Raw genomic sequence first — 22461 nt, forward strand, 5'->3', positions numbered from 1 at the left:
CAAAAGAGAGAATTGAGAAAACTTGATAATATTATCGGTAAAACTGTTATTTAAACTTAACATTTAATTTCTACTTTAGTTATATGCGGAAGGGAATGGTTCTATTGAATCTAGAGATTTAGCTTTAGGATTTAGATACGGATCTGAAAATAATTGGACGTTTAAGTTGGTTCTAGAATATCAAAATTTTTTGCAGCATTGCTCGTTATGCTCGAGTGTTCTTCATAATAATTGCCTAACTGAAAATAACTTTTTCCTTATTTTTGTGGTGTATGAATTGTGTCACTTAAATTAATGATAAAGTAAATAATAAATGAGCCGTTGGGCATAATAGGAGTATGAGTCGGCAAAAGTCGGAATTTGAAATATTTTATGGTAATATATATTAATTATTATGGTTTGCACTCCTCTAATTGTTTTGGCGTGACTTGCAATTTTTTAGAGTTCTCATTGTTTTGATGGAAAACGAAAGGGGGAAAAAAATTGCTACAACGAAGTGGATAGTAACGGATCCTCACATTGAGCACATTCTGCGAGCCCTTTTGTTTTCTCAAAATGAAGGAATTAACACTTATACACTTGGCTTCGTCCGCCGGGCTTAAATTTAACTTCAAGTGGGGATCGCAACGGACAAAAGGGGCTTGCACGCGAATACAAACCTCATCGATCGCGACTCGAAATGTCGTCGGAACGCGATCGAAGCAACAAGCTATTTCGCGAGCTTCTATTGCGTGATGGAACGGCGAGAGAGAGAGAGAGAGAGAGAGAGAGAAAAGAGAGAGAGAGAGAGAGAGAGAGAGAGAGAGAGAGAGAGAGAGAGAGAGAGAGAGGGAGAGAGGGGAGAGGGAGAGAGGAAGGGAGGAGGTTAGAGAGGGGCACGAACTTGACTGGGGGAGTACGGACACAGTTTAGTCCCGACTTGACTTCGGGGAGTGGTGTGAAACGATGTATACCCGCAGAAAGCTTCGGACCCGATGGTTCCTCTGGAATTGGAGTGCTGCCAGAGTAACGGCGTTTCAATAACCATCTTTTGCCGCGTTACATTCTAGACTTTCAAAACCGCCTTTCAATCCTTACCTTTCGAAATAGACGCGTCCCGTCGCGCACGAGCACGGAGCATTAATTATTAAATATTATTCTCGTTTTACGTGCACGCGAGAGCTCTCAGATTTTTATCTCGCAGGTGCTCTTTAAATTCTTCTCAGTTCTCTCTCTTGGAGAGAGTTTTTCTTGTTTTTCTTAGAAAAGGTACGTCAGAGATTTCTTTCTTTTTTTTCAGCAATGCACAAAACGAATCACATAATTTCACTGTAAAGTTTTCAACCAACAAATTTATCGTCGGGAACGTAAAGGATAAGATGGGAATTAAAATTTTCACGAAGGGAGGGAAGGTACGAATGAATTCTCTAAAATGGCAGGTATGTTAAGCGATAAATATTCGACATCTAATATCTTTGTGGAAACAGCTGCCATTAGCAAAATATGCAGTCGTATGTCCGCCATGCCCACAAACGGGCAGTTATACGTCCGTATATTAATTAATCGCACTGAATTACTCAAAAGCGCGGCAGTTCGAGAATGTGATGATGACAATACACAACGGCGTTCTGCCCGGTCCTCCGAATGCCGTGCGCGCGCGCGTGTATTTTCTGCAGCACAATTAATATTTTAAATTACATTTTGCGCACCGTGTGCACCGTGCTTGACAATGGTATCATGACATTTAAACGTTATTCCTGTGACGTTGCATTTTCCATCTAATTATAAATAAATGCTGCCACAAGCGTGCAATCCTTAATTACTGCATCTGCCCCGTTCCGAATAAGAGGCGCAGCGTCTGAATAGAACCGCGCGTTGTAAAATGCAGAGGACGGAAGATCTGGGGAAGTCTCCTCTCCGCTTTTTATCGGATCTTTCTTTTTTCCTCTCCAGGCACGGCGAAAGATCGTCGGTCGACAACCACGGCCGTGAACCCAATTAATTGAACATCATCTTTAGCATGGCACCTCGCCTCGCTTCTGACTTCATTCGGGATTTCCAATAATTCTGATATCTCGACGGGAAATCTAATTAGGCAATCTGGATATTTCTTACGGACAATTTTAACGTATACAGTGACAGTGTACCTTTCTGCCCCATGCGGATACAAACGGTATAAAGTTTAAACGGAAAAAAATCGATAAAAAACCTGATTCCGGTGACACGGTTAAAAATAGATTTGCGATTTTGACACATTTGACATTCGTAACAAAGGATCGATAACATCGTTAGATACACCAACAAAGATGGTAATGATAAAAAATCATTATTTACCGCGGATTTTTTTTCAGTTTTTTTTTGAAATATTTTTTATTTATTTATCAAAATTTAGTGTATATATAAAGAATGACAACAAATGATGAAAAACAGCAGATTCGAGAAGCTCGAATGAATGAATTTTCGAGAAGCCTTAAAATTCCTCGACTTGGTTATAATCTCATGTCAAATTTACAGGCGCATACAGTTCTGTCTGTTTCTCGCGTGCATAAAGGTAGACAAACGGTTCTTCACAAAGAGAGAGAAAGAGAGAGAGAAAGAGAGACTGGGAGCACGCGATGGACAAAAATATCTCGGGTAGCGTCCAAAATAAAACGTGCGCCAGGAGGAGAGAAAGAGAAGGAGAGTGAAGAGAGAAAGAGAGAGAGAGAGAGACTGGGCCAAAGAGACGCGACGCGCCTCCGAACGGTTCCCGGTGCACACGTATAATGCGAAATTTTTATTGCACCCAGAGTTTCGGCGCCACGAGACGTCGCGTCGCCAGGTCGCCGCGACAATAATGTCGCACATGCAACGGCGCGCGACGAGGATACGTGCGCTGTTTATCCCGGTCGACGATATCCAACGCTTCAACGGGCGCCGACGACGACTACGACGACGCCGAAAATACATGCGGGTCGCGCTCGCGCTTGAGTGGGTTGGAACACGTAAAAAAAAAAAAAAATTGGATGCGTCTCGCGCGCGCGGACGAACAATCGCGGCGGAGAACGATATCGACGTCGGGACGGACGCCAGACGTCGTCGGTCGCGGCCGGGGCGTTTTCCGCTATGTGGAAATGCACGGGCTTTTGCGGGTCGTGGCCGCGGCGTGGTCGTTCTTGTCAGTGACCGGCGGCTAAGAAAAGCCGTTCTTGGCTTCGCGCTCGACGTATATCGGGTGGCGCGATATTTCCTCGCTGCTTTGTGCGCGCCGTGATGGGCGCGTAGAAGCGCGCACGAGTTTTCTCCCTCTGACGTAACGACCCCGGGGATTTATGTCGGATCTACCCGAGTCGCCAAACAAACAAGAGCCGGTATTGTTACGGCTGCGGAAAAATAATCGACTTTGGAGCAGAGCCATTGAGCCCGCGAACGACCGGCGTTAAGACCGAGATTGATAAGTCACACGTTTTATGGGACGTTCGATACATATACATACGTCGCCCTCGCGTATTTATAGGAGATAAACTTCGCCGCTCTTCAGTGAAATCTCCTGTCGTGACGGGGGTGAGTGATTTAAACTTAATTTCACGAACTTTGATGCAATTATCTAATTATCGCAGCACTTAAACCCCTTCACTGTCAACATTATAAAGCCGCATATAAACATCCATTTTACTCCGTAGGCTCAGTATATCTGGCTGCAGTAAATGTTGACAGATGGCTTCGTGTATTTCCCCGAGAAAGCTTAACAAATTTTCCCGGTAACGTAAGATTGGACCAAATTAGATTTCGCTTCGATTTCGCCGGAGAGAGCGGCGTACCCACGTTAAACTTTCACGATGACGCGAAATCCAGATAGGATTCAAAAGCTTCACGCTCAATTAGATTCCAAAGCTTCCGCGCGCGAGTGCTGCACTTCGGAAAACGCGCTGGCGAGGACTTTCGCGAACTGCGCATCTCTTTTTATTGGCCGCGTCTGACGTGAGGCGCCGCTTCCCGAAAGACAGCCTCCATTCATCTTGTAGCAAAATTCTCTGGAATATTCTCCTAGAATAATTATTCTCGTCACCCGCAGTGACGAAGGCAGGGACTCCCGCGCATTTCCGATATGCACGAAATTGGCCGTAACCGCGACCATGTAGCGAGGCTCGCCTTTCGCCCCGGAAAGAAGCGGGAATGTCGTTGCCATTGTCAAAAGTGTGTCGGACTGAATTACGTGGTCGACCAACGGGTGCGCTTTTCCGAGCACGGTGCACTCTGCTGCACCTCCGAAAGATTTTGAGTCGAGTAGACGCTCCCGTGTAGACGGTACGTTCGCGTTCAGGGAAGAAGGCATTGTAAATGGAAATGAGCCAACTGTAAACGTATCCGTCCGCTATGGTTAGAGGAAATGGTAGGAAGAGATGCGCTCACATATCCCGCGCTCTTGACCCTAACATGTTGGATTTTCCGGATATTATGCTTATCTATAAAAATCACATATTTATAAAGAAGGAATTTTTTTGTGGATAATCCCTTGAGCTTACAGGAGAATAAATCCATAGAAATTACCTGCTGAATAAAAAGTATCTCAATCATCCTGTTGCCGAATGTATTCTAAAAGTTTGGAATACTGTAAATACTCTACCTGGAGTTTACCAGTATTATAAATATCAAATATCCGTATCCGGTGCAGATTATCCCATGTGTTCAAAGCCCTTTCAAAATTGAAAGCTATTGTGTGTCCATTTAATTTTGTATTGTTTTATCACGTAGCTCCCCTTCATCATCGATAGATTTCAGCAATATTCTGTAATGTAATCGATTTTCTGTCAATCTTTCGCGGTCAGATCAGCTCAGATCTGATTTAATTGAATTTCACAGATTCGGAGGACTCTTTGGGATATTAGATCCGGGATTATCCGGGATAATACGGATACTCGGATTTATGTAATCGGATATTAAATCAACTTGATATTTACAATCTTAATGCCACTCACGATATTCTCAACGTACCAATAGTTAAATGTTACGGATGTTACGACACGTTCTCTTGAAAATGGAAAGTTCCCCAGTCCAGAAATATGCAGGCATTAATGTATAACGTAATATTAAGGGCGCGCCCTGAGCGTTCCCTAAGGAAGGAGGAAGAACGAAAGCGGTCGCCCTTTGCAATGGTAATCTATGCCACAATTTGCAATTACAAACGGCGGGAACGCCAAGAATGTCAGCTGTTTCTATATGGCGCTCCATCATGTATCTCAGTCACATATCCTGCATATCGACGTTAATCCTCTCGACGTTGTTTACCGGGCTAGTTTCGAATCATTAAGGAGCACGAGCCACGAGATGCGCATGCATGTTGCAAACGCAGGGTTGTTATCGTTAATTGGTTACTGTTGGCGTAAAAAAAAAAAAAATTTTTGAACAAAATCTGCAAATCTGATTTTATCTCACATTGAAAACGAGGTGATTAAAGTTTTTATAAATAAGGTTTTTGAAACGCTCGTGTATAAATATTTCACACTGAAAACGAGGCGATTAATATTTTTATAAATGAAGTTTTTGAAACGCTCATGTGTATTAATATCCAAATTTATATTAAAAGTGTAAAAGTTTGTTTTATATCAAAGTGAAAGACTTTTGGGAACTTTGTTATACTTCTATTTTGTATACGACGACTCATGTTAAAGGAAAAGAGAAGGAAAATATGGCATTTCTGCCTACTGATTTGGGATTTATTTTACACATTTATTTTTGCTCAGCTTACGAAAAACTTAATAATATTGCAAAGTTTTAAACAATACTATAAAAACTGCTGTGTCATCTGATAAAGACACTTTTTAGCTCGTTTTCAAAATTTAATTTTTAATTTTCGTCTCAGAAATATAATCCAAAAATGGTAGTATCAATCTTTTTCTAATAATTATAAATAAAAAAATAATTCTTCCGTGGTATGTTATGCAACAAGCGCAAAATTTTTTGATAGCGCAAAGGGAAAAATTCCGCGAGGGGCAGCTGTGCTGCTTCGAGATGGTGAATTTCAATTTATCGCATATACATATAGGCGCATGAATAAAGTCTATCTCTTCTTTTTTTTCAAAATTTTGTTTTATCCCGGAATTTAGCATTCGCCCGCAGGTAAAGCCCCTGCCGGATCTTTCGGATCGCGCTCGCCGCAGCGGAAGGAGGGAGGGAGGGAGGGAGAGGGGACGCCGGTTCCAAGCGACGAGAGGGGGTTGTAGTAAGCCGAGGGGGATGGCGACGATCCGGCGTGAAAATAAAACGATACTCGACGTGACGCACGTAACGATCCCGCGCGGGATATCTGGGGATCTTGATGGATCTGACGCAGCTGATCGCGATAAAACCAGCGAGGTAACGCAAGGCAGAGTAAGCAGAGTAGCTCGAACAGTGGCAAGAATAAACTTGAAAAAGTGCGAGCGTGCGCCAAAGCGCAAAGCGCGCGTTGGAACCGAGTTTACGGTGAGGTATGAAAAGGTCATCTCTCTCTCTCTCTCTCTCTCTCTCTCGCGTTTCCCGCGGCGGAACACGTTCCCTACCTCGCGGAAATGTACGTAACGTCGTTCCAATTTGTATCACATTTGCATGACACCTGTCTCTCTCTCTCTCTCTCTCTTTCTCTCTCTCTCTCGCCGCGGTCGAATTACCAGCTAACTGTCCGAGCGGAACGTGATTACTTCTTCGCGCGCTGGCGCGGCGGGGATGCGAAATTTGCGCGCAAAATCAGAACGTATATTTTCCCGTTCGACTTCCCGTCGTGCTTCCAACGTAACGTATGCGCGACAGGTCGCCCTTTGCGCATCAGTTATGCGCGTCTTTGCAATTGCAAATTGTATAGAGCGCTCTGACCTACATGATTAAGTGGACGGGTATAAATTGACTTGTCGAATTTCAATCCGCCTTGTTTGCCGGCTGTGTTTTGCGGATTTAGATGAAAGATGGAAATTCCGAAGTAACCGTTTCCACCGAATTTAAAATAGATATCAATTAGTTTAGTCTGAAAGTGACATCTACGTACTTTAGGAGCGAATAATTAAACTTCCATCGGTTTTGCGAAGTGCTGTTGTGTATTAGCGGGCAATTTGCGCGTCGGTAATTTTAATTAAAATTTTACGAAAATATGCCGGCTGTGCAGGCCGATTGAAAGGTATTTGGTTATTAAAATGGTCACCTCGGGACCATTCGTTCTAATTAAACGAGAGTTGATCGGCCATGAATAATTAGTCTGGGATCTCGGTCTATATTTGCGGCAGCGATGAGAGGAAGAAAATACAAGAACGCGAGAGAGGTTCTATTTTCCCTTTATCTTCGATTTTCGACACACTGGCTACCGACCGACCGCACTTGAACCCACGCAATGGGATTTAATCCGAAGCAACCAAGTACTCAGAAGCGTACTCCATTAGACGAGACCCTCTCGCCACTTTGCAATAAAATCCGGGAGCGCTGAGGAAGAATAATGGTGAAATAGCCTCTCCGTATCGCATTCTCGTTCGCTGTACTTCGGATAGAAATTGCCATGAAGCTATTTCCAATTAAATATAATTTAACAAATGAGAGAGAAAAAAAGAATCACACGTCCCGTCTACAAACGGGCAGCACTTTTGCTCGTGTTTCGAGATCGTCTTGACGATTTTACCTCGGGGCTATTATTACATATTTTAATCCACTCGCGGAATTACTTCTCGCGGCTGTTCATTTTTCTTTTCAGGCTTCGTTACGTCGCTCTAAAGATTCGCGATTATGTAAAATATATAGTTAGATAAAATGTACGATAATCCATTTGAATCGCTTCACTTGCGATCGTTTTTGTCACTGTCAGAGTTAGCTTTCATCAATCTTCCGTGGTGAAGGAGCACGGGCGTATGATCGAGTAAAAACATGGAGAACGTGCTTTTCGGAAAAATACGGAAATTTAGAATACATAAAGTCTTATACATGTGTAATTTATGTCTACGTTACTGGAACGTATATGTGAAACTCGATGCGGTAATCGCGCTATATCGCGGTTTACTGGCGGTTGCACGATATAAGGAAGCACTTTCGCGGAAAGAGAGTATAGGGTGTCCGAACGAGCTTGCGGAAATGTGTCGCGGCGGTGTGCGGCGGGTGACACGGCTACTTCCCTCGTAAAATTACGCGTGCCGCGAGGATTTACGAGCGATAACGTGAGAATCTTACGCACGAAAATCGAGGGGGGAAACATTCACGCCGCGCCGCACGAAACACAGGAAGGCTATTTTAACGGGTGTAACGTCCGACGTTGGCCCCGGGAGGGATTCGGAAATGGAACGACATCCGATAGCGGGCCGTCGGCTGTGAGAACCACTTTACCCCGTCGCGCTGCTCATTGAGGGTGGGATAGGTAGGCAGCCAGACTTTGCCTTTCACACATCGGGCTGAGGAAAGTAGAGCCTTTCCTCTTATAAAGAGCGGAATTGCTTTCTTGAGAAACATGTCCCGCTTCCGAGGCAAAGAACGTACGGGTGGAGCTTGAATTACTTTTAGCTGCAGATATATTCCTTAGAGGGATGATTTTTCCTTCGAAGTATTCGTCTCCGTCTAAATTCATGATTCCGAACGAGATAGCGACAAAGGGCACATTCCTCTCCTCTCTTAAGAGATAAGCCGATATACGATATAAGATACAGAATATATAATTTCTATAACGTAAAATGCAATTTATTGTGCTTGATTTTGGCTCGTTAATGTAAAAAAAAAAACAAAATTAGAATTTCTGTGCCGCGGTGAAATAACAGACTGTTCACTTTTTGCGCAATAATAATAGAACTTTCGACATTTTTGAAATATAGCGAGTCGTCGATAAATCCGAAATGCACCATTAGATATTACGTCCATCACGGGGGCAGGTTAATGTGCGATCTGATTCCTTGAATGCATCGAAGAAATAATTTCTTGCAACTTGATATTCCACTTCGGACTTTATCTAGACAGTCTGATGAATAATTTGAATTGCGCCGTACATAAAACGTTAGATGCCGCTTACAAGAGCGGCTCAATGATGTACATACACTCGACGGGCATAAAAATGTTCGGACACGTGGTGCGAATCGCCACGAGTGTAAGTGCATCAAGGGAAGATGAAGCGATAGTCCGCGTCGCGGTCGTGAACAAGAACAGGGGTCTATATATATACACACACGGTCGGTCTCGTATCGATGATACGAGAAACAGGGTGATGCGCTATGTGAAGAAGTAAACCGGCAATATTCAGCGAAATTTTCTTATATCCTGCGTCTTCACGAATATTGAATTGAAATGTAGTATTCATATTGCGCTTTCTCTAAGGCTTGCACATAACTTTTGATGACATTGTGCTATTGATAAACTCAACAGTGCCTCTACGCTTTGCCCTTTTTATTGATAGATGAATAAAATTAATATTTTACTTTAAAAAAATCAGAATTGATGTTGATATTTTACTGGAATATCATCTAAAATTTTAATTTTTTAATCTTTATTTTTCGCGGAAAGAACAGATTTATTCATGTAAAAATTTAGCTGTATAAATGCAAATGCGAGAATAATTTTGTTGGATTATCGAAATAAAAAAAGTTCAAACATGATGATCAATGCTGCAAAAAAATTTGACACCTAGCGACCTGCTAAAGCATTTTACATAATTATTTTAATGGTCTAACACAAAATTGTAGTAAGGCATATTCTATATTAGTTGCGTTTTAACAAAATTATTCTATTATATTCGGCTAAAATTTGACATTCTTTAATATATTCTTTCTGTGTAAAATAGAATATTTTAGTTAAAATAAAATTTTTATAGTATTTTTTGATAGATAGATTTTGAATGATTTACATTGCACTGAAATTGTCAAAGAACAAAGATGATGAAAAAAGATATCAACTTTTCGATATCCGAGATCTTTTTTGATGGAATTTTTTAGAAACAAATTTTATTTTTGTATCCTGTTTTCCTAATTTATTTTTTGACGTGGATTATTATTTTTTCTACTTTACTACCGATAACCATCTTTCCTATACGGAAAGAAGAAGAATGAGAAAAGTTTGTGCTGGACATGATGTAACGTATAAGCTGGGATGAGACTTTATTTTGTTGTCCACCGAGAATTCATCCAATGAATTCATAATCACCCATAGGATTTATTCATTCGACACGCGTACTATAATATGAAAAAGGTCAAGGAATTAATAATTAATGGCAGAGATATATTTTTTGAACATATCTTACAGCAACCCGTATCTTCCCTCGAATTAAAATTAATTTGTTCCTCTTGCAAATGAAATATATTTTGCCGGAACAAGGCAAATTTTAAAATAATGTTTTCTATTGTTCCGCCGGTAATACAATAGCATCCTGACAGATGTACGTAGTTTGATATTCGCTATATGTCATGTAACGTGGCGTACATTATACATTTGCCTCAGATGAGGTCTATTCTATTCATTTTGATGATTCGCCAGAGGATATTTTAATACGTAAACTGTGAGCGTCATTCCGTGCGTCGCCTACTGAACTTGTTTCAACCATAATCATATAGTTCTCCTTTCGCAGTTACATAAAACGGAATAAACCGTAAAGCTAATTAATGCACATTCCATACAAATAAACCGACACAAAGATAACGTGTTATCGCGTTTAAATTAAAGCTAGTTAAACTATAAATGTATCGGTCAGGAAAGTAAGGCGTAGTCTACAATGAAGATTTAAGCTTTAAGCCATAAGAAATTGACCAATCACAATAAATTTTTATAAAAATACTCAATTGTGATTAGTCCATTTTGTACGGCTTAAAGCTTTAAGTCTTCATTGCAGACTACGCCAAAGTGTTGCTTTTTAGAATAATTATATAATTTTTTCCTTTTCTGAGTAATCTTATTTCCTTTCTTTTTTTTCAAGATCTGGGAGAATACAAATGTCAATATCGTATATTTGATTGGATAATTTCTTCATTTGAACGCTATAATACATGCTTGAGTACGTTAAATGTATCTTATTATTATTTAATATTGAAAGTTACATCGGGAAAGTTTTACGGCGAAACAAATTGAGTTTGTCCAACAGTTCGTGCTTCGCGATGCGAGAGTTTATAAAAATTTTTACTCTCTCTCTCTCTCTCTCTCCCCCCCCCCCTCTTTGTGTGATTCTCTCTTTGGCGCACTTTGTTTATCTGTATTTAAAGGCGATGGGAAAACCACGATGTGCCGCGGTTTATATGTAGCATTCTCGTGTTACGTGTACGGCATCGGTAAGTCTTCCTTCTTGTTCCACTTGGAAATATTAATTTATATGATACCCGTTACGCGCGAACAAAAGTCTGAAGTTGAACTCGTGATTCACGATGCTGGTATCAACAATCGAGAGGGCTTCTGTACTTTGGTACTTGGTTTCCTTGGAAACCGCATGAAATCACCGCAAGAAAATGGAGAAGATAGGGAAACATCATTACACACTTTACTAATGTTACAATACTCCCAGGCCTTTGATTTTCTGTTTGCGATCTCTAATTCGCTTTTTGTGTACTCTTCTTTTTATAATCGTAAATATATATATATATATATATATTCTCTTTAACTTTAGGAACGGATTTACGGATCTCAAATAAAAAGATCGAACTGTACCTCTTTTTTTTCCCTTATATTTCTTCGTATTTCTTTACATAGTAAATCGACGACAAAACGTGAGATCTTTCTACAAGAGAGATAACGAAGAAAGAATACCTTGAATTTTATTTTATCGTTATAAAAGAAATACACGTGCGTACTTCCTGTAACGATAAAGTGGAGCTTACACGCATGTAACGTTGCCTTTAAGAGGGATAAAATATAAGATGTGCCGGTGAGATATCTCTGCGGTATATTTCACTACCAATCTCTCCTTCATCTACATCTACTTGCGACGCATACTTACCCAATGCATATTCGCAGTTCGCATTATTATCCGGCCGTCTGTCCAGCGCGTTTAGAGTCGGCGAGGGGGGGGGGGGGGTAGAGAAAAAGGACGGAAGGTACACAAACGGAACGATATTTTAAATACACGCGGGGGAAAGTTCGCGGAAGAGGGAAGGTGGTGTGTGTGTTGTTACGGGAGAATGCGAAAGTTTCCAAAGTTCCGCGAGGGTTTACAGCGGGGCACGCACTCGGAGCGCAAATCGATAGCGCAACGGGGGTTGAGAAAAGCGGAGTAGGAAAGAGAGCGAGTGCGAGTGGTAGACAGAGTAAGGAGAAAGGGAAATAAAAGTGGAAGGTCCGACACGAGAGACACGCACGCACGCACGCACGCACGCACTACTGTTCGCCACCGGCGCACGCAACAGCCGGGGGCCACATCCTCGCGCCACGAAGGCCCGCGCAGCACTGACTCTTTCTACTGGGCGCTCTCTCCGCCGCCGTCGTGGCCCGCGACTCCGAAGAGATCGGGACGCGAGAGGACGGCGCGCACACACACACACATACACACACACACACACACACACACACACACACACACACACACACACACACACACACACACACACACACACACACACACACACACACACACACACACACACACACACACACACGGCGGAGCAAACTGATAAGCGGGGCCCGCTTTGGCGGATAAGCAGCTAATGAACCGGAAAATTGGAATAATAATCGGATGATACGCGTTATCTCGTTTGCAATAAAGGATTTGCGTAAGGTGCTAATTAGATGCACATCTTCCGCGAAAAGGATCGGTGTCGAATTCGAGAGGAGATGAAGACGTTTGTCTTCGCGAGGATCTTGGTCGGTTAACGAACGTTCACAGGACGACCTACACATGAGCCGAAGTGATCTCTGTTCGACGTCGCAATACGCGAAATTCGGCGTTTTCGAGAGAATTTTGCGATGATGAAAATATAATTGCGTTTACGGTTCATTTTCGCGCTAAGTCGACTTTTCATTTACTTTCATTTACTTTCCGTTTTGCATATTTGCAGATAAAATTATCCAACACAGATATTCACACGGTTAAAATTGCACAAATTTCGTAGTAATAATATTATATAATATGTACGTGCGTTTGTGCTCTGCGTTGTTTCTCTCAAAAGCGAGTGCTTCAAACACACTCGTCGGCATGTGCAAATACGGCGGAATCAATGTCATCGATAGCACCGAGGCACGGTTTGATTTTACAAGCGCGTCGCAAATCGCCGGCGAGCTTCGTGTCAACCAAACGAACCTCAAACAATCGGCCGTAATCAAAAAGTGGTAGCTCTCTGATTGAGAGGGGAGGGCCGCTCTGTCTCATCGTAATTACTAATCGCCTTCACTGGCAACCAGCGAGAACAACGCCGGCCGAGAGATCAACTGATCGATTATCCGTAATCAGATAAGTTACACTCGAGCAGAATTTCGAAAGGTCAGACGAGCTGCTCGCTCATACGGCCACCCTCATACACCCGACGCAGGAACACACTTTGCTCGCTCGCTTTGCTCGCCAAAGCCTTGCGGAAGCAAAGGCTTCGGGATCTCCGGAGCTAAAGGAGACACGGCCTCGATCGATTTGCGCGACGAAATTATACCGTAAACCTATCAGCATAATCGATGTTATTGTCATTTACGGATGGCATCAACTACGATTTCCCGATGATTCCATCGTCGTGATTAATTTTATATGATGTACATACAGAAGATTAGTCCTAATTACTATTTAAGATTAGCAGTTTAAGAGATTAGCAAAGCGCATTTGTGAATGTATGCACAGTGACAGCCAGTTTATTGTAATAATGTCACGATACAATATGCAATTACACATAAAAATAAAGAACATTCTTGTTTTAAGAAGATCTTCATTTTTGAAATGTTAAATATTGAAACTTAATAGACATTGTAATCTATCTATATCTTTAAATCAAGAATTAAAATTTTTTAATACTTACTACCAAAAGAATTATATTATGCTTCTTAAATGATTATTGTAATATTGAAATAAAAATATAATATGATATTTTGTTGAAATTGAAGATTATCAAATTCTTGGAAAAGGAAGATTATATACAATGATTGTTAAATAGAACACATTAGTAGTTTTAATTTGATGATGTTTGATATTAATTTTCTGTGTATACTACATTTGTGTGTGTACAATTATAATAATGTGTCGTAATTATGAGACATTATTATAACTATACACACGATGCATTTTAAGTAATTATAACTACGAAAATTATAGCACATTGTGATTATTGTATTAGTGAACCAAAACGAACTCTATTATTCGATTCACTATTTCTATGAAACTCTAAATTAACAGAGGATAATTTAACACGCTTTTATTAGACTGCGCGGTGCACTAGATTTTATTTCTCAGTTTATATTAGTATTCGGTGACTTTCGAATATACTTCTCCTCGACGCGGGGATGCGTCAAACACGTGTTGCTACGCAGTTCGCTACATTCGATTTACTATTTCATGAAACTATAAATTAACGTATGACAATAATTTTAACTAGCTTTTATTAGCCCGCATGTGGTGCACTAAATTTTACTTCTCAATTTATATTGGTGACTCGTGACTCGAATATACTCGCGTACTTCTCTTTAGCGCGGGCATACGTCACACACGTGTTGCTACGCAATTCGTTACATTCGCGCGCGTCTGCTCGCCGGGAGATAGTTTCGCCGAGTGCCAAGGGCTTAATTTGTGCGGAACGAGAGATTAATCTAGATTTTAAAGCGATTTTCATACGCGCGGCCATTTCCGTCTTGCCTGCGGGGACAGATCGTCGGGTATGGTATTCTAACGACGTGCGGTTTGAGCGCGCTCGTATTAAGGGCGAGTCGTCGCGTGCACGCATGATAAAAAATAAATAAATCCCGCCGCTTTGACATTTGACAATGAAAGCACAGTAGCCTCGAGTACACTCGACGCACGCACTGTAACGTGTTTAATAACAGCGCTCTGTTGCAATCTCTTGTGTATCTCTGAAAAAAAATATATATCGGTACACTTGAAATTGCTATCTCAATTTACTTCGAAATTACTATTTGTGAAGAGGTACGCTGAACAACAATTGAAGTAAAGATACAACGTTATTAATGTCGAAAGGTTATGAACTAATGAACAATGGATATGTTGTTTTTTTTAAATAAATTTTCAACTATATGAATAGTTATAGATAATTATAGAATTTTACATTATGATATAAGTCCTCTTCAGTCATTATACAACAATTTCAACGCACATTTTTTGAATTACATTACAAACATTAACAAAATAGATAAATGTTAAAATTTCGCATTTGCATTTATCGGTGCCGGTAATATTATAATAATAAAATAATAAATAATACGTTAAGTGATTGATGAAACTGATGATTTAGAATGGAAGCGTGTAAATTAATTTTTGGTTCAGCTTTGTAAAATTTCAGGATTTGTCGTTTACATTGCGAGAATTTGTTTTTAGTCCAATAAAAAAATATGTAATATAATAAAATATAAAATTATTTGTGAAAGAGTCAGTGTCAATAAAATCATGTTGTCCATTAAAGATAATTATCTAACAAAGTAATAAATCGACTACTTAATTTTACTTAGAGTGGATGTGGAAAAGTACTTACAATTTGTTTGGCTAAGAAGAGAATTAAACTTAATTGTCGGATTGTCATTAACGAAATGTTAAAGGTCTTCGTTTATATCTCATTCATATATAGAAAATCAATATTAATCCGATTAAATTTAATCATGAGCGTACTCGGGATTTTTTCAGGGGAGGGGGAGGAGTATTAATTCGGTTAACACATACAGCAGCAAACTTTTTGTGTTAAAAAGCATTACTTTTTTGGAATAATGAGAAGTAATGTTTGACGTAATACAAAAAAAATATTTTACTCATATTTAAAAGTAAAATCATATTCTAGCTGTAATTAAAAATGAAAAATAAATTTGGAAGGTTGAACTATCTTAGTCCCATCCCTGGATATACCCATAAGTTCAATTATTGATTATAATTATTGATATTCTGTTCGTATAATTAAAAATTAATTAAAGAAAAGAATATTTTACTCGTTCGTTTATTGGTTATAATCTTTTTACGTTATTATTATTAATATGATTCAAATAAAAAATTATTAATTTAAATTGAAAGCAAAGGGCAAGCTTTTGTTATATCTTTCGAGATTGAATTGGCGAATTAATTAATAATTAATGGCGCCTCGATAATTCCTTGTGAGGGTTTTTGTTCCTTAAGGAACTCACCTTTGAAGTTTCTTACATTAAGTGTGAACGATGCCGTATATGTGCGTACATTGCTGCGGAAAAGGTGCGATTTGTATAGTTTATTTTCGCGAACGTTACAACAACCGTGGTTATTTGTTTTAATTAAAATAAAAATGCAGAGCGCGCGGCTGGCGTGGCGAGATGCGAAGAGCCGCGGATATCGATCCGTGTCCGGCGCGTTTTGCTTTAAATTTACACATTCGCTAATACTAAGGTTTATATATGATATGAGGTTTGTTGGTCACGAAGGGCGCCGCGTTCAGGACGCGAGAGAACAAATTGTCAAGGTTGCAATCCCGGTGGGATTAATGGATTAGGTCGGACAAATCGGAAAACGTACCCTCTCATGCAATATTACGTCGCCTGCAATATTAAGCGGAAATGTTGCGCGCCATTATTGAGATAATTGAGGCGCGACTGTCGTGCTGATTTTTTATTTTTGCGAACGCTCTCTGCGGTACGCTCGCAAACATACTCGAATTCGAAATTATTCCCCCTTTCTTTTTCATTCCCTTCGCTAATCTCTACATTTACAAAACAATTTATTTATCAAACGTGTTTGCGTACAACACCAGTGAATATTCATTTACACCCAAAATGATAATATTTAATTATAAAAGCAATCGGTGATATTATATACGTTAAATAATTTGTTCCGATGTAAAGCAATATTTATTTTAAATAGCAAAAAATATTCGACACCCGATAGGTTCGGTTTTGCATGTTGTACTGCTCCTTCGTTTAAAATTTTTTGCGAAAAAAAAACTTTTCGCAAAACATCCGCGAATTAACGGCCGCTATTTCACGTGGGTTCCCGCCGCTTATTGTCCCTGCCGCGCTATCGCGTTCGTTTCTTGCATGTGTAACATTCATTAACTGTCCCTCGTTCATTTCGGGAACAAAAAGATCATCGTGACACAGCTGAGTCGAACGCCCGAATCCCCGCGGGGACCACCAGGGAAAGCCGCCGCTCTCGCACGCGATATCGCTCGGTTGCACGCGGCGAACGTTCTATTTTCGAATCCATTTCACGTCCACGGAGACGACCAGGCGCATCCGAATGGACAAAAACCGTCCGTCACTTCGGCAATGTAATAAATATCGACGTTGGTACGTCGCGCGCGCGTGATCTCCTTCTCGCTCTATCTCTCCAGCATCTCCTACGAGAATTCTCGAACTCTCGCTCCTCTATCTGCCCCCTCTTTTCCTTCGAGAGTCTCTCCCCTTGTAACTCGATAGATATATATGGCCGCGACGTCGGAGCGTTACAGAGACCGACCCAATTTCTCCCCCCGAATACGGTATAACGACTTCGCTTTTGACCGGGTCTCCGTGCGCTGCACTCCGGAGACAATCTCGTTAGTCGCCGTCGTCGGCTATGCTACGACGGCAATGGAAAAACTAATCATCTAGTACAAAGCCTTTGGGAGTTAATAGTGTGCCCAAGTCATGTTTTTCTTTTTTACATTCATGACACGTCTTAGCATGTGACGGTCTTAACGAGATTACCGGCTACCTCTAGCGTGACCTCCATCGCGCCGCGCCGTCTTTCACCTATGGATTCTTTGACTAATTTGGTATCGATTTTTCATTAATGATAATGTCAAAGAGAGAGAGTAGATAGTTGCTGATCTGAAGGAGCTACTAAGGAAAGTGGAGCACCATCGAATTTTCGTTAAAAAAAAAAAAGGTAAAATAGCGAGAATTTATGGAAGAAATCGGCGGGATTATATCGGGCGCGATACACGCTTGTGAAAATCAAAAGGTTTAATTTATTCATTAAATAACGTTGTCCCGACTCGGTTTCGATATTTTATGACAGTTCGAAGAGTTTAAATTTAATGGAAATGTCACGCGACATCCAGAATTAAGAACAAATTTTCTAACTGTCAGTAACCGTCAGCTATTCCGAATGTTATTTTATAAAAAAAAGAGCTATACGCGGTTTAGATACTTATTTTATGAAGTGGAATTGAGTACTTGTTTTTATACGCGTTCTTTCATAGTAAATTCATGCGAAAGGGGGGGTGAGCGAACGATCCAGGGTTCTAAATGGTTTTGCCGACGCTTCACATCGTGCCAGGTAGACGGCTCTTTTCTCTGTGGGTCAATGCCTATCGACTATTTTTACCTTATTGGAAGACAGGAAGGGATATCTCTCTTCTCTCAAAGAGAGGTATTCATACATAATTCTCTTTAAATATTCAAGAAAGGTACAAAAGTTGCTTATCGTTTCATACGTCCCATGTGTCTTCAATCATGTAACTTTTATAAAGTAAGTTTTTCTTCGTTTCACAAAGCGACGTTTCAAATCTGTTATTCCACTTCTGAAAAGTGAGCTGTGATTGTGAGGATAAATTTAATGCTCAACTTTCTCAAAGAATTTAATATGCAATATGATGACAAATCTTGCATAATCGGACAAAAGTCGTTTAACATTGCAAATGAGATAAGCGAGTAACTTGAGTCCCTCGCATGAATTTTGTATATTGTGGTGTGTCTACATTGTAAAATAAGATTCTGAAACAATGTAATATTTTTTGATATCGCTGTGAAAAATAATTTTACTTAACAAGAATTATATTAAATATTTTATTCCAATTATCGTATTTTTTGTTTGTTTTTAGAATTTTATTTTAAACCGTAAGAGCCACGTGCAACGCGATTTGGAGTTTTCCATATGTCTTCGCGATCTCGTAACGATTTGGTTTATCTTGACTTTTAGTTGTCGGCGAAACAGCTGCAATGCTAGCGTTTGTTTCTGGGCGGGACGGAATCAAGTTGCAACGAGTTGCCAAGGACCCCAAAGTACACCGCGTCGCGATTCCGTGATGAGAATTCGTCGTCGGGTATATCTTCGGTAGAAAGAGAGAGAGAGAGAAAGAGAGAGAGGGAGGAGCGGTAGGGTGAAGTCCAACGAGGCGAATGTCTCGAGTGTTTTCCCGATACAGCGATCGAGTATGCAACGGGGACGCGACGGGGATGTGTCTCGCAGGGCCAACAACGCGTGTGCCTGGCTGCAAGCGCCAGATTTTTCCTGGACTCGAGAACGAGGATCATGCTCGCCGCATCGTCATTCTGATGCCAAGAAATCTATTTGCAGCGACGTCACTACATTTTTGGACGTCCAAGGCCAGCGGCTAACAACTCTCTTATTTACCTTTTATTCGCCCTTAAAGCTCGATTTGCTTTATCGGTGCACTTCATTTAATTCTTGTACACGGTATAATGAGCCATTATCATGCAAATGTTTACAAGAAATATACGGCTCAATATTTTTTTATGTTAACTAATTCGATTAAAGTTCTATTATATGTGTATATATAAATTGATGCGTATATATTTTATACACACGTAACACACATAAGATGCATAAAGTATACCTATTTTAAATTGATAGAATAATAATTGGTTAGAAGTTAAATGTGAAGGTTTTATTAGGAATTATCCCCCGATGCCATAGGGGGATAATTTTGTTAATGTTCTAAATAACTTTTGCATTCGCAAATTAATCTTCGTTATTTATGTACATTTTATTGTACTTGCATTTGTCATTATAACGTGATAAATGTTTTATCTATGGTGATGGCCAAAAAAGAATTAGGGTTTTATTTACATGGACAATCGCCAAGTTCCAGGGCATTTTTCTTCCTGTCGAGTTACAACGATATTTACAACGATATTTGCTGCCATATATTTTACGACTGTTTTCGATGATTACAATACATATAAATTTTAGACTCTCTTTATTGATTTTATGATGTTTATTACGAAAGAGCAAGTGTGAAAAAATTTACACTGTTAGAAGTAAGTATGTGAATATTACACATTGAGGTGTGTTCCTCATTTTAAGATATTTACGAATGTATAAATTATAAAAAAATTTATACATTAAAGTGTGTCATATTCATACGTTTTGAAAAAATTCACACCCTCGCAGATGTCTTAAAACGAGGAACACACATCAATGTATGAGATTTATACACTTACTTCTAACAGTGTATGCATTTGTAATGAAAAAGGATAAGATTGATTTTGCCAGAGAATTAAAACTAAAGATTTTACAATGATGACTAATAGTATTTTGCATGCGATTAGTGACATTGATAATTACTTTAATTATTTTGAAATTTTACTTGTAATATAACGATAGCAGGAAATTGTGAAAATTGATGATATTTGGCATACATGAAACTTTACAAATATTTAATTTTAATTTTAAAATATTGATATTTATCGCGTGTAACGATAAAAAATAGCAGTAGTTTATCAAACGATTTTTTTTTTTTTTTTTTTTTTTTAGTAATTAAGAATTACTGACAAATCTCGTTTACGGATGAGAAAATGGTGCACAGCTGGGCGAATAACGAACTTTTCTCCCGTCTGATGTGATTACCTTTTCACTTCTGGCTGATTTTGCAAGACGCATGTTCTTTCAGCAGCGCGATATATAGTGTCACGAGATTGGATGCAATTACCACGGATTGCCGGATTCCGAGCGCTAATTTTATATTCGCACGTAATTTTAGAGGGACGTAGGTAATACGCCCATTTTCGATGACGCACTTCTGTCTCTGAACACAGAAAGAAATAAAGTCTAACAGTTACCTAAATTTTGACAAATTACCTAAAATTCGCTCAATTTTCTACATTTCAAAAATGGCTATTTAAACAAATACCTGAATTACACTAACGATTCGTTGAGACAATTAAAATAATAATTTTTTTAATGCGAAATCAAACGTTTTCTAATGTCTTTATATATTAATATTTTATGTTATCAAATAAGTTTTTACTTCAATATTTACAGCGATGCCTAACTAGTCTTTGTTTTTTCGCGTTATTCTTACCTTCCGTCTATCGAGGGGCGTTCGATCGGGCAGGTTCGTTGAAGAAAGAAACGTACAAGAAGCGGCACAACGTTACTCCCGTGGAGAAAATCGATCGCCGATTGTATTTGTTTCTATACAATTAGGCTCTGTTTATACGATCGATGCTTGATACACTGGCGATACAATGAAGCTTCAACTCCATGGGAAGTCGTTTTTCAGCACGATAAATCGCAATTCGTACGATGACCGAGAAACTTTTCACGATATGCACTATAACCAAGGCAGGAATGTAATCGCGAGCTCGCACGTCGCGCAAAGAATCGACGGTGCTTCTCGATGTTTGTTTCTGGCAAAAGAATCATCGCGTTTAACGAAACATTCGATATAATTCTTTTGCGACGCGAGCGAAGACGTTACAAAGGTATTCTACTGCTTTGTAAAAAAAAATATATATATATATTGTTAGTTAATCGGAGGGTTCAGTGATTAATATGAACACTCTGCAGAAAACAGACAAATTAACAAGAGTCAATAAGACTTTATTTTTCCGGATTTTCAATTTAAAATTTATCAAAATTTTTTTTTCAATTCAAAAATTTAAATTTCTCTGCGCGTTTTTAGCAATAAAGGGACTAAAAAAAAAAATTGAAAACGTTTTACAAATCTGTAAAATTATTTTCGTTTTATAGGGAGGAGTCTTTTAATCCTAGTTCGTCAATTTTTTTCTGCAGAGCGGGCAGCAAAGGCGAAAATTGGCGTGAAAACCGATCGAGTATCTCTCTGTTGAGTGGGATCGCGATAAGCGCGACCGCCAACTACCTACCAATTGGTCCTCCGAATTGTTTTGTCAATAATTTGTACACGTGTTGCAAATTATAGATTTACTGCACTGCTCATTTCTTTCCTTTCTTTTTTTTTTTCCACCATGATTTCTCTCGCGCGCTTAGACTGCACGCATACACAACGCGTGCGTATACAATACACGCGGTTAACAATTAGCTCTCTTCGTCATTTTTTTGTTTAAATATATATATATATATATGTATATGTATATATGTATATTGTTTACATTTCTACGTCTCAAAGTATCTCCCGTGTTACATTCACTCTCACTTTCTCTCTCTTTCACTCGCATTCTCTCTCTTTTGCGCGCTCGCTCTCTCTGTCTCTCTTTCTCTCTCTTTCTCTCGGGATCTGCATCATTAACGGATTGTGCACATATACACGTTACAATTAACATATACGACGTAGCAGTCGTTGAGAACATCCATGATTGACTTTTGCTACAATTATACAGCTTATTTAGAGTACAACTGTTCTTGTTATACAAATGATCTCTCTCAACGTGACGTCTGCGATGTGATGTTTTCTTCTTTTCCACGTGTGTTGTGTGTGTATGCCTCTGTTTTCCGTTGCTCTCTTGCGC

General features: G+C 39.6%; 1 protein-coding gene and 1 long non-coding RNA gene across 7 annotated transcripts in view; one reads left to right on the top strand and one right to left on the bottom strand.

Annotated features, from left to right (window-relative positions):
• LOC105831722 overlaps positions 1 to 12401 on the bottom strand; it is a 58026-nt gene extending 45625 nt beyond the window's left edge. For 4 of the 6 annotated variants that reach the window (XM_012672074.3, XM_012672070.3, XM_012672073.3 and 1 more), the window contains exon 1: positions 11870 to 12397. The gene's annotated coding sequence lies outside the window, so the exon portion shown is untranslated. Of the gene's footprint in view, positions 1 to 11869 lie in introns of all 6 variants that reach the window. The other 2 variants (XM_036293577.1, XM_036293576.1) reach the window with 2 other exon arrangements.
• LOC114255337 lies at positions 937 to 22441 on the top strand. The gene is made up of 2 exons (XR_003626630.2): positions 937 to 6428; positions 19155 to 22441. It is a non-coding gene; the product is annotated as an uncharacterized LOC114255337 (long non-coding RNA).
• The last annotated feature ends 20 nt before the right edge of the window (positions 22442 to 22461 follow it).

The sequence above is a fragment of the Monomorium pharaonis genome, chromosome 11 (genome assembly GCF_013373865.1).
Source record: "Monomorium pharaonis isolate MP-MQ-018 chromosome 11, ASM1337386v2, whole genome shotgun sequence".
NCBI classification, from domain to species: Eukaryota; Metazoa; Arthropoda; class Insecta; order Hymenoptera; family Formicidae; genus Monomorium; species Monomorium pharaonis.